At 41.4% G+C, this 17,537-nt stretch overlaps 1 long non-coding RNA gene across 4 annotated transcripts in view; it reads left to right on the top strand.

Annotated features, from left to right (window-relative positions):
- The window catches only part of LOC309845216, a 30,284-nt gene that overhangs the window by 5,150 nt on the left and 7,597 nt on the right, over positions 1 to 17,537 (top strand). For 2 of the 4 annotated variants that reach the window (XR_014301114.1, XR_014301115.1), the window contains 5 exons: positions 5,835 to 6,009; positions 6,512 to 6,648; positions 9,204 to 9,291; positions 12,351 to 12,418; positions 12,537 to 15,896. This is a non-coding gene — a long non-coding RNA (uncharacterized lncRNA). Of the gene's footprint in view, positions 1 to 5,834; positions 6,010 to 6,511; positions 6,649 to 9,203; positions 9,292 to 12,350; positions 12,419 to 12,536; positions 15,897 to 17,537 lie in introns of those variants that run through there. The other 2 variants (XR_014301112.1, XR_014301113.1) reach the window with 1 other exon arrangement.

Here is a 17,537-nt window from a genome sequence, read left to right as displayed (position 1 = left end):
AGAAAAATACATATTGGTTAATATACTACAATTCCCATGAGGAGAAATATTTACAAAATTTGCTTTGGGCAGTGATGTTGCGAGAATATTAAAAAGTATTGACTCTATCACCAAGCAAATCCTTTCTCAATTTTTTTTTATTAAGATCACAATAGATTTGAAACCTGGAGCAGTAGGAAAACACCTTTGTTGTAAACAAAAGCTACCTTTCTCAGCAAGAAAGAGTTACTAGGGTGGAAAATCAGGTTCATTTCAGCTACAGTAATAATATCTGAAATGAAATAATGTCGCAAATCTCCCCTCCAACCTTGTGGCTAGGCACCTGGAATATTTATTTATTTCCCCCTCCGGAGAAAATAAGGGTGGATGTTACCTTTAGACTACATACACATTTAATTAATGAATGCAAGGAAAATGATTCTGGCTGCATTTAAATTAAGGCCCATGCATGTAGAATTTAAGAGATCTGACCTTAAAAATGGAGAAAATATTATTGTAATTACTCCATTTGCTAAAAACAAATGATGTGGCATTTGAATTTAAGACTTCTATCAAAAGCAGCTGAGGGTCTAATCAGTTCACACCTTTCTATTTTAATGGAGCTGGGGTTGAGCCATTGCATTTACAATTATCCAGGCTGACTTCATCCCTTTGAAATGACTTAAAAAGATTAGCATTCATGGATTATTTATTAGCTCCTCGTGAATGTATTTCCAAGAATGGAAACAACATATTGCATCAAAGTCTAGTTTCCAAGTTTAACTCTTTTAATTAACGGCACGACTACACATTGTTGCAAAAGGTGTCTGAAGTCACAGGACATTTTGTCAGGCTTTCTGCTCTGTTTCCTTAGGAGTGGTCTTTGTTCCTTGCGAGCTCAGAGAGAATGCTAATCCCCGTCCTGGCAGGCAGCCTGGGGTGCCCCCTAAATACAGCAGAGGCAGCGCAGAGAGCAGAGAGTGGAGAGCGGGCTGCCTGGAGAGGCAGCTGCCCCCCAGGCTGGCCTGCTGTAGCTATCACCGATAGGGGCTCAGCCGAGAACTCGGTGACATGGTGGCACTGGCAATTTAACCCAAACACACTTGCTGCTTAGATAACGAGAATATCACGCTCGAGTCCTTGACAGCAACCGCAGAGGAGCCCCCGGTCTGAGGCGGTGCTGGGCCATCTGAAGCCCTGCAACGCTCACCTCCATGTGTGAGGGACAGCAGTCCCCGGAGTGTGGGCCCGGCGGGGGTGCACAGCAAATCCCGCAGGGCGGGCTGGTGCACAAGCCCAGCCAGGCCCTCTACTGAAAGCTGACACATGTCCTGGAGACCGACTTTCCCAGGGAACTAAGTCTTGGAAGAGAAAGCAGGAGGAGGGAGAAATCAACATCCGTTCTGGTGGCCTGGCTCCTGCAAGGATTGAGTCTGGAAAAGCAGAGGGGAAGACAGCAAGGCAGGAGTGACCGTCACAGCCGGCCTGGCATTTATCTGATGAAGTCCTGATTCTTCGTAGTGGTTTGACTTTCGTATGCCTTCCATGTAGAGGCTGAATGCATTTTGCTATGTTGTTGTAGCTGTTGTTTTGAACCTACTGATAAAAGGAATAAATATACCTTCCTGCTGCCCTTTTAGAAAATCTGATGCTGCACAATTTACAGACTGTACAAATGATGGCTGGTTACTTGCTTTGCAAATCTTGTTTTAAAGAACCCTTCTGGAAAGGTCCATTTGAACAGTGACACCCCTATGACAGCCAGACTATAATTTGACTTATGAAGAGTTTAATCTCTCACATACAAAATAGCACCCACCTGTAACATTCCCCCTAGAGAACAGGTTGGAGACATCCAACAGAACAGGACCATTTTATAATACATGTATCCTGTCTTGGTATGAAATATCTGAGATCAACGTTAAAGCAAATTTAGATAATGAAAATTTGCCTTTACTGAAGTAAAAATAGATTCATATAATTTAAAATACAGAATGGAAATAACATGGTTACAAAAATTATGATTCTTGTCATAATTTTTACTAAGTGCAAGGAATAAAAATTGGATGAAGAAGTCTTGAGGATAAGAATTGCTGTTTGGAGAAAAGAAGAATCAACCCAGAACTCATGAGAAATATGCCCTGACTTGATTTGTTGATTTGCTCATTGAGAGTTCAGTGATCATGCCATTCACTCATTGGCTTGGTCACTCATTCATTCATTGTCACTCATCCAGCAGCTATCCCTTCCGGGAGTCACGGCGAGGAGACACTGTGTCTGGGGACACACAAATGCGGCAAAGCTGGGTCTTGATCTCAAAATGTCTGTAGTCTAATGAGAAGGAGAAAACAGGTCCACACAGAACGATTATACAAGACAGGATATGATAAATGCAAAAGGCGGGATGAAAGGAAGTGTCTTGAGGAGTTGTGCCCCCAGGTCAGGTGTTACTTGACTGACTTTGGGCAATGGGAGAGCGTGTGGTGGTGAGGAAAAGCACAAGGACACTTTGATAGGGTGGGTGTGGTCAATCCTATAAAACAATCTGGGCCCATGAGTGTGGAGCAAGAGAGAAGGGACTGTGTGTTTACCTGCCTTGTTGCGTGAGCCAATGACTCCACAGTCCTCCTGGTTTTGCTGCTGACTCTCTGTCCTTGGGCAAGACATCGATGGGCTTTGGGCTATTTTTATGAAACACACTTACTCTGACATCGTAACTCCTGGACAGAATTGCAGTATATATCATTACAGAGAAAATGACAAATGTAGAAATATGAGAAGAAAAAAAATTAGAAAATATCACCTGTAATTCTAATACTCACTACTAATATCATGTGCAGTATTCCTTTAAATTTTCTATGTATATATCTATCTCTGTATTTTTTTTTTAATTGTAAAAACCATACCACATAACATTTATCATTTTAACCATTTTTAGGTGTACAGTTCAGTAGTAAGTGTATTCACACATTGTAAAACAGATCTGTGTAAATTTTTCATCTTATAAAACTGAAACTCTGTGCCCACTGGACTCTAAATTCTACTTCCTCTGCCCTTCCTCCCCCCACCCCTTGGTACTTTCTGTGTGTCTATGATTTTGACTACTCTAGATACTTCTTATGAATGGAATCATACAGCATTTGTCCTTTTGCATCTGGCTATTTTGGCTTAGTGTGTCTTCAAGTTTCATTCATGTAGCATGTGACAATATTCCTTCCTTTTTAAAGGCTGCATAGTATTCCACCACACATATGTACTATGTTTTCTTTATTCATCTGTCAGTGTATATCTGGGTTGCTTCCAGCTCTGGAGGTAATGTCTGGAACATGGAGGTACAGATATCTCTTTGAAATTCTCCTTTTAATTCTTTTGGGTATATACCGGGAAGTAGAATTGCTGGATCATATGGTAGTTTTCTTTTTAATTTTTTAAGGAACCACTATACTGTTTTTCATAGCAGTTGCATCATTTTGCATTCCCACCAACAGTGCTCAGGTGTTCTATTATCTCCACCTCTTTGTCAATGCTTATGTTCTGTTCTTTTGATAGTGGCCTTTCTAATGGGTGTGAGGTGATCACTCACTGTGGTTTTGATTTGCATTTCTCTACCCTACCCTAGAATGACTCCTATAGTGAAAGAAGTCCCTTTGCCAGGAAGAGCCAGGCTCAGGAGCCCAAATTTGGGATCAGAGTCCGTGTCACAGCCTTGATGTCAGCTCACACTCAACACAACCAACATCACATCTCTCAGCCACACAGTGGAAGACTAACACCAGACCTACCTCTGATTTCCACATTACCACTAAGGAGCTTTGAGCTAATCTTCAAGGATAACAAAGCTATTAACTCTGTTCCAAAGATCCAGTTATGTATAAACACAAGGTACTGTGGGCAACTTGTCAAGATCTCCTTAAGGTCCCCAGAACAAGGCAGGACCCTGAAGTCTCATCATAGTAAACATTATTAGCGACTCACTCTAAATCCTATGGTGACATCGATCTTGAAATATAAACCACACTGAACCAAGCACTTATCACTTTATCTGCACTGGGAATCCGACCATATGTCTCTGCTATTCCCCTTCAACGACTAGAAACATATTCAGAGTTTTGAGTTTCAACTGTTTCATTCTTGTAGCTGTTAAGACAGTAACGGATTAAATAAGATGAGCCAAGCGGCCATACTTCTTGTAAAGTTATCCCCAGAGATAAATGTACAATGTTGTTTCGGAGGCTGTGGTGGTGTCTGCAGTGTAACTAAGGTTGACAGACTGCCTGCATGTGGGTGGCTGTCTCCTTTCCAGCTGTGACCAACTGAATTATATCACCTGTCCCATTTGATGTATTAGGATATGCCCAAGCTCAAGATGCATGTTTCTGCAATAGGGAAATTAATGTCCACCACTGGAGGCAATTAATAATGATTAGGAGCAAAACAGCGGGGTTAAATCTGTGCATTTAACAGAGTGTTCATATACTTTTATACTATATTTCAGTCTAGTTGCTCAAAGGGAAAAAAAAAAAAACCCTTTTGGGGGATTAGAACAATCTTATCTTAATTAACATGTAAACTTAGATGAAATGTCAAAGTCACTTCAGTGAGACATGTTTATTCATTATTTACTTAACCCTCCCTTCCTGGGGTTAGAGAAAAACATTGCACGAAGAGTAACATACTAAGGAGAGAAGTGCTCCGATTCAGTTGGGTAGCTAGGGGAACTCCTGCTCTTTTTGAACTTCTGCATTTGACACGTTGATTAAGGTGAGAAATTCTCACATCTTTTATTTTATAATTCTGCAGTTAATATACCAAAAAAAAATTTTTTTAAAGGTAGCAAACTGGCACACCATAGATTTGCAATGGTTGGTTTAGTGCAACTCTATAAAATCTGCACGTAAAATACTTAGTGGTGGGTAACTAATTTCTATTTGGTGACTAATATCTAGACACAAATTTTAGTATTAGAAATTTAAACCAAACAGGGGAGTTTGCCTGAAAAATGTGGAAAACACTGAGAGCAAATTAGTTCTAAATCTATAAGACGCAGGAACCTACACAGTATTGGTGTATGAAAGCACACAGGTACCTCTGACGAGGCATTTCTGTCACCCTCTATTAGTGTAAAGCACACACAACACAAGTACTCATTGGTCAGATATTTTATGAGGAAATTTCATTAAATAGATTTAAATGTAATTGGTCACCAGCTGGACTTTATACTCCCAAGAATATTATATATTTAAGTGATAATGCAATTCTCATTCATTAAAAACTATGAGATAAAGGTCTTGGAAAACTTTGAAGCCATATTTCATTGTGATGGAATCTAAAAATAGAGACCTGAAATAATTCCTTCATTGTGAACTCGCTGTGGTGAGGCTGACATCGAAGTTCTGTTTGTAGCCTGAGCTCACGAGGCAGCCCAAAGGTCATGAGGCTGCCTCCTCCTTGATTTCCGCCTTCATTGTGTCCTCAAGAGTGTCTCAGTGGCACAATCTTGAAAGAGACTCAATTAAAATAAAAAATTATGTCAATCATCAGTCCTTTGGCTAACTTAACTGGATATTCAGCTGTTGGATGTAACTAAACATTTGGATTTGAATAGCAAGTACAAATATCTGGCACCATTTTTTTTGGTGGACATTTAGCATCCTGGGATTTGATGTTCACACAGTTGTTTCAACGATTCATTCATTTTTTATTAAGCAGTCTTCATGACTGTTATTTATTTATTTATTTACCTCAAAATCTCACCATGGTAAGCGGGGCTGAGTTCCAGAGACAGGATAAGCCTGCTGTTTGTCAATGAATTGCATCACTTTGACTACATTACTTTTATTTATTTATTTATTTAGGAATCTGTTCACACCACAGGCACTGTTTGAGCACTAACTGTAGTAAAGCACTCTGCGGGATGATCAGTCACAAAATAGGAAACAACCACAAGGAGACGGCTCCCAAACTTACCAGCGTTGACCATGTGTGAACTTTGAACTAGGTATTCTCCCTTCTTTCGCACAAAACTATGAGGTAAGCATTATTCCCATCTACATTTGGAAATCAAGTCAAGGTCACACAGGGTGATGGCGGAGGTGGGGTTCCAACCGTGGCCTTCAGTTCTCAGGCTCCTGGGGTCTCACCTCCGCAGAGCAGCAGTCTCCTCAGGAGCTGGCCGGACCAATAGCAGATCAAGTGGTTATGTGCTTGCAGCCCCTCTCTGCCAAAGACCAGTTTCTCAGTCGATAATTCCTGGAAAATCACACATTAGTCGAGTCGGCTCCAGTTGTCAGATAATGCTGGTGCATACAGTGCAGCTGCCCCATGGTGCCACCACAAGTAGAAGACAACCCTTGACCTTCACAAAGGCCCTAACCTCTCCCCTTGACCCACTGCTCTTGCTTTTCCGCTTCTCCCTGGATGCTCAGCTTCCGAGGCATGTCCTCTCTGGTGTTGGCAACACATTGAGCAACGCTTTGACAGCTTGATGAACTCCAGCTGTCCACTCAGCATGCGGTTCTCCCCTCTCCTCTAGTTTCGGCGCCCCCTGTAGGCATGGATGACAGTCATCGCCCATCAGCCTAGCACTAGAGAACCCACTGGTGTCGCAGCTTCACTCCCCTCTGCCTTTCCCCACCTTGCCAAGAAAGAAGGAGCGGATGACATTAAAAGGCAAGTGCACCTGGTTCTTACACTTGGGGTGTGTCACAATCTTCTCGGGACTTAATAAAAGTATAGATGACTGAATCCTTCTCTAAGCCTCTTAAATCTATAAGAGTACATTTTCACCCACTTCCCAGGTGATGAAGATACACACCCAAACGAAACGAGATCATGGGGGGAATGTGCTTAGCCCAGAGGCTGGCAACTTAGAGGTGCCACTCCATGGTGGCGTGTTATCTATTGTTGCATAACAAGTTACCTCAAAACATGGCAGTGGAACAACAAACATTCATTACCTTGTGCTTTCTGTCTGTTAGGAAGCCCGGAGTGGCTTAGGTATTTGCCTCTCCCTCAAGGTCTCTCATGAGGTGCTGTGAAGGCTATAGTTGGTCAGGGCATCAGTTACCCCACAACTTACCTTATGCTTCCAAGCTTCCTCACATGGTTGTCAGCTGGCCTCAGCTCCTTGCAGCCTGCTGATCTAAAGGCCTCAGTGCCTCACAAAATAACATGGGTCTGTCTCTTTAGGGCCAGCCACAGTACGGCAGCTTACTTTTACTGGATGAGTACTGAAGAAGAGAGAGAACCAATATAGAAATCATAGTCTTCCTAATATTCGGAGTAACACCTTATCAGTTCTATCATATTCTATTTTTCAGAAGGGAGTTCATGCTCAAGGAAGTACATGAGGCCATGGACGGTCACAGGCAGGGATTTGGGGGGCCACCTTAGAGTTCACCCACCAAAGGTGGCCAGTTTCTGTTCAGTTTAGGGAGTTAGAACCAGTCAGTGGGACTCATCAGTGGAAATATAATCCAAGGTTATTGGAGAAGGGCAGATATCAACCAGTAATCTGGAATACTGGTATCAGTTACACACTCTGGACATCAGTTACAGTGGCCTTGACATCTTCAGTTCATCCATCCATCCATCAAATAATCACTTATTGTTGATTCCTTTCTGTGCTGGGTGTTGCTCTGGATACTGGAGGTACAACAGTGAAAAGCCTGGACATAGAGTCCACCTTCAGTGAGTTCAACAGTTTATTGAGGGGGTTAACAAAGAAATAGGTGACCACATGAGGAGAGCAGCTCTGACAAGCCCTACCTGGGTGTGATAGCAGCGCAGCATGGAGACTGTTGCTCAAGTTCAGGGGCTGGCCAGGGAAGCCTTTCAGAAGGAGGTGATATTTAGACTGAGACATGAGGACAAGAAAAGTTTTGCCAAGTGGAGAGCACTCTACGCAGCAGTGAGAGGGATGGGAGAAGCAGGAGCTTTTCCAGATTTCAAGTGGAATTCAGAATAGGTATTCCTCAAGTCCTCAAGTGAGCTAAGTGAAGGTCAGAATGGGCCCCTGGGGATAGTTATAACATTTCCGAAGGTTTGATGGAACTTGAATAAGCATACAGGCCAAAAAAGCAGCTTATTTTTCATGATCTTGGTCTCTTAACTAGAAAGTTTAATCAATTTCCATTGAGTGTGATTATTAATATATTTGAATTCATTATATTATCTTTATCTTATTTTGGGATTCTGGTAGAGTTTCATAAGCATAATTCAGGTTGTCGTGTGCTAATCAAAAGCTGTCACTGGCAATTTCATGTCTTTGATTAATGAAAATGGGGATGAGAATTAATTAATACAGTTTGCTTTTTCTCAATTCCCTTTACTATTTTAATTTTATCTTACATAAGGCTTATATCTCTGTAAGTTGTCTTAAAAATCTCATTGGACTAGGTGCCTGGATGACTCAGTTGTTAAACATCTGCCTTCAGCTCAAGTCATGGTCCCAGGGTCCTGGGATTGAGCCCCACATTGGGCTCCCTGCTCAGCAGAGAATCTGCTTCTCCCTCTCCCACTACCCCTTGCTTGTGCTCTCTTTCACTGTGGCTCTCTCCTTGTCAAATAAATAAATGAATAAAATCTTTTAAAAAAAGACTCAGTGGACAGAGGCAGGATATAAATAAACACATATATAAAATTCTTACTATATATATTAATAATTACACAGTAGAAATGGACTAAACTTTTTAGTTAAGAGTCTAAGACCATCAAATCAGATTTTTTAAAAAAGATTTTATTCCTTTGACAGACAGAGATCACTAGTAGGCAGAAAGGCAGCCAGAGAGAGAGGAGGAAGCAGGCTCCCCGCCAAGCAGAGAGCCCGACATGCGGCTCAATCCCAGGACCCCAGGATCATGACCTGAGCCGAAGGCAGAGGCTTTAACCCACTGAGCCACCCAGATGTCCCCATCAAATCAGATTTGAACTTAAAGAGAATACACAACAGCAGCAAAAACAAACAAAACAAAACAACTCAAGTCAAGTTGTGTTTATAGTCAATTTCCATAAAATATAGAAATGGAAATTTTAAAGCAAAAGGAAGAAAAAAATTCAACAGATATATTCATTGTGAAATGGATTGTCTACAAGTAACAGAAAACTCCAAATGACAGTAGCTTAAACAGCATAGAAATTTACTTTTTCTCTCCTGTGTGTTGGTGTCCAAAGCATTCCCTCCTAACAGAAACTTAGAGTTTTTTCATTTCATGGTTCCATATTAGGTCCAAGATGGCAGCATCTGCATTTCAGGATGCAGGAGGAAGGAAGGATGAAGAAGAAGAAACAACACATCCTGTGTTACGTCTTAAGGTGGATTCTCTGAAGCTGTCAAACAACTTATCTATTTTTGTCTCTTTGACCAGAACTTAGTCACATAGCCACATCTAGCTGCAAGGGAGGCTGGGAAATGTAGTCTTTTTTTTGTTTTGTTTTGTTTTGTTTTTTTAAGATTTTATTTATTTATTTGACAGACAGAGATCACAAGCAGGCAGAGAGGCAGGCAGAGAGAGAGAGGGAAGCAGGCTCCTTGCTGAGCAGAGAGCTCTATGCTCAGCTGGGGGCCTGCTTCCCCTCCCCCACCCCCGCCTGCCTCTCTGCCTACTTGTGATTTCTGTCTGTCAAATAAATAAATAAAATCTTAAAAATAAAAAAAGATGTTACTACTGGGGAAACTGAACAAAGTGTAGAAGTGCTCTCTCTTAATTATTTCTTACGACAGTGTGTGAATCCATAACCATCTCAAAATAAAGGGTTTAATTTTTTTTTAAAGATTTATTTATTTATTTGAAAGAGAGAGAGAGCAGGAGGAGGGTCAGAGGGAGAGGGAGAGAGAGAATCTCAAGCAGATTCCCCACTGCGTGCACAGCCCGATGTAGGTCCTGAGACCATGACCTGAGCTGAAACCAAGAGCTGGACGCTCAACTGACTGAGCCACTCAGGCACCCCCCAGTGGTTTAATTTTTTAAAATCTTGTGGGATACAGTGGAAGTGGTACTTTCATAGAGATAAACATGTATTAGAGAGAAAAAGGACTTAAAGATATAAGAAATTAGAAAAATAACAGCACAATAAACTTAAAGTAGAAGAAAGGGAATATTAAAAAGCAGAAACTAATGAAATAAGAATGACAGAAATACTCCAGAGAGGCTGATTATGCTAAAAAGTTGTTCTTTACAAAGATTAACAATGTGGGCAAACCCTGGCAAGACTCATTTCGAAAAGAGAGAGACGTTGATTAACAATAGTAAGAATGAGAAAAAGGAATAAGCTATAGGTGTTAGCAGACCTAAGAGAATATTTTAGACAATTCTGTGCTGGCACATTTGAACATATAGGTAAAGTGGACAAATCTCTAGAAATATATAACTGCTTTTGAATAAGAAGGAAATCTAGTTAAATAACCATTCAAATGTTTTCACAAGGAAAACTTCAGGTCCACTAAACTTTCAAGAAATAAATGATTGTTATGTTACACAAGGTTTTCTCAAAGCATTAAAAAAAAAGAAAAGAAAAAGGAAAGAAGGAAGATAGAAAGGAAGGAAGAGAGGGAAAGACTTTTTAAGTAATTTATTGAGGTTGGTATAATCTTGATATCAAATCTAGATAAAGACAGATTGTGATCTATAAATACTAAATAAAATAAAAGTAAAAAAATTCTTTAACCAATAAGAGATCAAGTAGAGTTTACTCCAGAAATTCACCAATGGTTCAATATTAGGAAAAATTTTCACTTTAATTTACTACATCAAGAGAGTTAAGGAGAAAAAACACACAATCATCTCAACAGGTAGGGAATTCAGTAAAGTTCTAAAATTGTTCATCGTAAGTATCCTTGTAAAACTATTGCATGCCAGTGACAGGAAACGTGTAAGAATGCTCACAGGAGCAAAGACTAGAAAGAACACGGATGTCCATAAGCAATGGGTTGGATGAACACACTGTGCTGTATTTGTAGCCAGGAGCACGGCAGTGAAGGTAAGTAAGTTGAGGACCACGGACAACGACATGGGTGAGTTTCACAGATAGAATGTCAAGTGAAAAGAGCAAATGGAGGCAAATCTAAAAAATACCTCTTTCAGAGATATGCAGAAAATTTTAGGTATAGCAGGAGAATGATTAACACAAAACACACAACAGTGTTATCTCAGGGCGGCAGGGAAAGGGGTATCCTTGAAGGTGGCTTTTTTTTTTTTTTAAGATTTTATTTTTTTTATTTGACAGAGATCACAAGTAGGCAGAGAGGCAGGTGGTGGTGGGGGGGTGGCGGGGGGGAGCAGGCATCCCGCCGAGCAGAGAGCCCAATGCGGGGTTCGATCCCAGATTAAAGGAGAAGAAACACACAATCACACACAAAAACACACAAAAAAACCACACAAAAAACACCCTGGGATCATAATCAGAGCCGAAGGCAAAGGCTTTAACCCATGCGCCACCCAGGCACCCCAAAGATGGCTTCTTTTGAAGAGCAGACTCAAAAGGAAGTAAAAGGGAGAGCAAATAATGTTCTTTGAGCTTTTCCTACTTATTTCTGGGTCTCAGATTTGTGGGCCAGCATTAATTCTGTGACTCTTTCTAAAGGCCTATCTACCTCCAGCAGCCTCAGCCTAAAGCAAATCTAACTTTGCTAAAACTAATGACCCATTCTCCTTTCTATTAGAGTCTGTGTAACGTATTTCTAAGCAGCAACTGTTGACTCCATCATTTCGGTGGGCAGTCACGGTGTGCCAGGCGGTAGACAAAACATATCATAGGCTTTAGCTTGGTTTTCTTCCCCCCATGAGGCACCTACCACAATTATTCCCATTGCTCCGATAAGGGAACTGGTCACATGGTCAGGATAGAGGAGAACCAGGATTGGGATCCAAAGCTCTTTGTCCACATTCCGTGTCACCCATGAGTACAGAAAATAGGACTGGCACTTTTAAAGCCTTGATTTGGGTAAAGCAGGTGGCATTTGGAATATTATCCGATGCTTAGGAATGTGGGCACAGCCCTTGTCTAGGAGACAGAACACCGAATGCAGTAGAACAAACACATCATACTAAGTTTTATGGAATATCGTATCGCCTTTGATCGGCCCAGATGCACAATGGGCCCGTGGCCCATCACCACGGTGAGCTGTAACTCACCGCTGTATGAAGGAAATACAGCTGTATGAACGGCTGTGCTTCCTCAAAACACCCGAAAGAAGCCATAGGACTTAGAGACTGGAGGCATGTTTTGTTTACAATCTCACACTAGCCTAAATCAACTATTACTAAAACTGTCCTTGGAGTTCCAAAGTGACCTCTTATTAAAATGATCTCTAATTTGGATTACTTTCTATTGCCCTCGGCAGTTCTGAATTCCCATGTTTTCTTCTTGAACAGGAGCTGGACTGCTCATTTTTTTGAGGAACCCCTCTGAGAGAGGAACAGTTTGGGCCACTGGACTCCAGGTAATTTCCTCTTGCTCTTATTATTATAACAATTGACAGAGAAATAAATGGATTACCTTTGCAGGTACACAGCCTAATTCAGCTCAGCCTGTTTCCTCTGTTCTACTTCCTTTATCAGAGTAGGCTGCGGTGCGGGATCTGTGGGTTTGGATCCGTCCTCATCACAAGGATGGCTGTTCTTTTTTTGGCGCCTACTGTGTACAGTATATGGAGATGCTCCAACCTCAGCATTTTGTTCATCTGCCCTGGAGATAAAGAATCTGGGACTCTGAGAAGTGAACCATGTTGATCAAGGTCACAAAGTCAGAATGGGGCGGAGCCAGGATTTGGACCCAGACCCCGCAAAACTTCTCATCTCTCTGTACAAGCTGCCTGTATGAGGATTGTCCCTCTGACTGGCTGAGACTAAGAAGTCAACTAAAAGAACATTACACCCAAGTGTGGAGTTTTGGAACATTCTTCCGTGTGCATTATCTCCCCAAGTTGGAAAACAAAGGGTTGTTCTCCTTCAAACACAAACCCGTTTCAGAACCTGAAGGCAAGATAGTGTTTCTGTCTTTCATTATTATTGGTAAAGAAAAAAAAAAAGAATGCTACTGAGCTGGTGGAAGTTTGCGATCCAAAGTTGATACATGCTACACGTAAAATGGTTGCTTTAAAACAATGTAATGTTTTCATTTGAAAGATGACAGAGACATGGAATCATTTCGATATCTTCATAGTATCATCAGCTCTATAGCTGGACAAAGAAATAGATAGACCTATAATATCACCATTCAAATGATTAAAAAGGAATAAAACAATGCCAGATGTTTATTTGGAATAACCCACAGAACACATTGAAAACAATTCCTATTTCTGCAACTGGAAATTGGAATTGATCATTACTGGGCATTAAACGTGCGTATGTTTTTCTGAAGTTCCTAAATCTATTTAATTTCTATGTTGACAGAGATATTAGACAGCTGTTTGAAAATCTGTCTCTCTTTCCTGAGCTATGCACAAGAAATCTTTATGTTAAACCACGAAATGTCAATGAGAGCTCTTCAGTGTACTAATCAGCCTGCGAGTGGAATGTGTGCGGCTGGAAGCAATAACCTTAACTTAGGTTCTCAATAGTCTTGATTGCCCCACGTGCACCCCCCCTAAGACATGGCTGTTGAAGGCGGCGACTCCGGAGTGCTGTGTGTGATGCGGGCAAGGAGCTAGAAGACGAGACACATTCTCCACCAACGACTTCAACAGTGACTCAGTGCACCCTAAGGGACCGGTCCTGAACTCTCTGCCTCTGTTGCCCTATGGCCACCTCAGCCCCACCCCCCATCTGGGTGGGCTACCGTGGGTCCCAGGTACCAGAAAAAAGAGAGCCGGCTTCATGCCTTTTAAGGGCGAGCTGGTGGATGAACTTGATAACCGACATCATCTTAACATCACTTAGCTTGTTCAAAAACATTTCCATGGTACAAACAAACAAAAACAAAGTCTTACACACAATCGTGTTCTTCATAGTGTTGTTTATAAAAATTTAAAAAAAAAGGATTAAGGTTAGATGTGGTAGACTGGGGCAATGGTAGGTAAATTACACTAAGTTCACACAATGGATTATAGCAGACCCATTGAAAATCAAGTTTACCAAAATCAGCAGGTTTAAAAAAAAATAGGAAAAGCCCCCTATATTCATTAGCTTGGTACATCTTCCAGGTCAAAGTTTGGCCTTTTTTCTCTTAAGATTAGAAATCTGACTTTGTCAGCATACCAAGAGGTGATCTGTTTCCCGGGAATGGACACGTTAACCACATTTTTGACATGAATGCATTTGAGTAGAATGCCCATGTGTCATTTGATATTCAGAAAGCTGTTACAGGCCCTGGAATACTTAGATGGGCATAATCAGCATATTCTGTTCCTGGAAATACGCTACACAGGAAATAATCTCCTATTCGCACAGTCATTTACTGGCTACTGTTTCCCGAGACTTAATAGTGTGCCAGGTGCTATACCAAAATGTATCAATATCTCATTTAAGGAGAGCATGTTTGCTGAGCACTTAGCACATGCTGCCCCACACTGGTGCTCCATATTTATTAGCTGGTATTATCTCTCCTGCACTTATCCTTCTCAACCCATCATGATATCTTGTTGACGTTATCCCCCTTCTGCGAATTAGAAAATGAAGACAGAGAAGTTTGGTCACTACCCCAGCGAGATGGTAAGTCGCAGGTCACAATGAGAAATATGATTGTCGGAAGAACTGGAATACTTGGTCACCACAGCCTTTGGCAGGGCCCTGGGGAAGCCTGGTCAGAAGGTTGTGTTATGAGTGTGGAATCCCAGCAAAGGGAGTTAGAGGAATTAAATATTTCAGAGCATCAGGCCAAAAAAGCTGATGTGTCCACCTTCTGGTAGGATGACCTTGCATTTGAGACCTGTTGGCTAACACATCCTCTGCCCTGAATAAGAAAGAGAAGCCAATATTCACTGAGAATTTGTTGACAGTCCTCATCTAATCTTTATAAAAATGTCACAAAGTAGGTAGTGAAGGAAAGTCTCTGAAGATAACACCATTAATAAGTTTTAGAGTCTGGATTCCAGCTCAGGATGTTCACCTCCAAAGCCCTGTCCTTAACCCTGAGGCCTCACCACCTCACAACACAGAGACACGGGCGTTGCTATTCCCACTTTACAGATGAGGAAACGAACAGACAAGTTAAATAACATGTGCTAAGGCATGTAGTCTGTGACTAAATGATAGAAGAAAGTCCAAGTTTATTTATTTATGCAAACTGCATTGTATTAGTTTGCTCAGGCCGCCGTAACCAAATACCACAGACCGCATGGCTACAGCAACAGACATTGATCTTCTCACAGTTCTGGAGGCTGGCGTCCAAGATGGAGGCCTCAACAGGAGTGGTTTCTCTTGAGACCTCTTGCCTTGGCTTTCAGATAGACTCCCTGCTGTGTCCTCATGGTCACTCCCCAGCTTGCATCTGTCTCTGCATTGTCCAAGTTTCCTCTTTTTATAAGGATGCAGTCGTATGGAATTAAGGCCAACCCTAACCACCTCATTTTAACGTAATCATGTCTTTAAAGACCTGTCCTGTTCTCTGGCTATGGTTATGTACCACAGGCACTAGGGGTTAGGACTTGAACATATGAATTTTGGGAGGATACAATTCAGCCCACATCATGCATCTTCTTAACCAGTAAATAACACTGCTGCCCATAAAGAAATTGTTTTATATTTTATATTTTTATAAATTTCATGCTGAAAAAAAGGTTTTCTTGTCTCTTATTATAAGCTGGTGGATAATCTGCTTGCTGTTAGTTCTTTTGTTCTTTCATTAATGTAGAAATAGAATGCCAGCTGGCAAAAGGGAAAATGATTAACTAGAACTCACGTAATTTCAAAATGACTCACCTAATCCTCTTGCTTTGGGCACTCAATAAAATGTATTTGGCTATCCAACCAGAGCTTAAATCAAAGAGCAAAATTATTGAAATCAAGGCAGTATGAAGAATACCCAGAAGTGTAAACCCCTTCAAGGAACTTAAAATTTAGTTGAGGAGACAAAAGCATAAATATATGAGACATTAATAACAATTCATGACCGTAATACAAGAAATGCCATGAGGCAAAATGGGATGAATTGTAGAATGTAGAAGCCAGAAAGTAGATTCTGTGAGTTCAGAGAAAGGCCAATGACTGGGAAAGTTGATCCAGGAAGACTTCCTGGAAGAAGAAGTTAACGTGTTGAGTAAGTGGGAAGCGGATTCCCTCAGAGGCACTGCTTAGGGATAGAAGTACTCATCTCTCAACATGCTTTCAATGAAGAGATTCAACATGCTTTCAATGAAGCCATGTATCTGGGAGCAGCTGGTAAGATAGAGGGGAACCTGGGGAGGAACGAAATGAATGGATAAGTGTTGTGCAAAACCTGCAGGGGAAGGAAAAAAAGAAAGGAAATTCCTAGAATACCATAGTATTGAATCTGCATGAATTTGAAGATTCAGAGTGATGACCATCTTCTCCCTAGTTTGGGTCAGAGGCACCATGATGGCACTTGGGGCAAATCAGCTGGAAAGGGGAGCAAGACCCTGCTGCAATTTCAGATCATGCTGGTGAAGGCATCCACAGGAATCCAGCGGCAGGGAAAAGGCAGGAGCTGGCTGCTTGCTTGCTTTCATCTTCCAGGAGAGATAGAAGAGAATTCAGAAGACTCCCTGAAGATTTTGTGCAAGGTAGAGGAAAATAAGAGAGACAGAGGGATAATGTATGGTGTAAATTCTCCCTACCTGGGAAAAACAGGTGCCCAGACTGTCAGCCCTCTGGCCGTTCGTTGAAATGGAACCCAGGACCATGTCTGCAAGTCATTTAATCCCTGGTCTTCATTGGCAGATAAGACTGGCTTTGTTCTGGAGGCCATGAAAAGGGGAGGGGGGGGGAAGGTCAGGAAATTTGGAAGAACTTTATTACTATTTCACTTAGCAGGCCAAGGTCAAGTACTCTACTCATTCTCTTCAAGAAGGAAGTAGTATAACAGGAAGGGAGGCAGATGGTGATGAATTGTGGGGAGCTACCTGAGGTGTAGTGGTTAATGTACTCTGGAGTCGGGCTGTCTGGCTTCAAACCCCTGCCCCCCACTAACTAGCTGTGGGATTCTGAGCAAGTTAATTTCTCGGTGCCTCAGTTTCCGCATCTGTAAAATGGGATGAACAATTAAGCTTATCCCATGGGGTTATTTTAAGAGTATATATCTAATATTTAGGTGCCACTCAAGAAGTGTTAGCATTAATTTTAGCATCCATGAAAGTGGCAGGCCATTCTGGGGATGTGGATGAGGCATGGTGGGGCGGGTGGGGCGGAAAGCCGGTGGTGAATTAGAGCAGATGCAATGAAAGCTTGGGGAGAATTTAAAGAGAGAAAAGATTATGGATCCTAAGGTCATGAACAGACAAATCAGCTTGCTAACCAAAAAACCCAAACCAAACCAAACCAAAACAAAACAAAAAATCCAACCAAACAAACAAAAAATGAAACCAAAAAAAACCCAAAACAAAATAAAATCATCTTGATGAAATTCCTAACAAAAATATTTCATGTGTGAAGGAAGTGTCTCTG

Source organism: Mustela nivalis, assembly GCF_964662115.1.
Source record: "Mustela nivalis genome assembly, chromosome: 12".
Taxonomy (NCBI): Eukaryota; Metazoa; Chordata; class Mammalia; order Carnivora; family Mustelidae; genus Mustela; species Mustela nivalis.
This window is presented reverse-complemented; position numbering and strand designations above follow the sequence as displayed.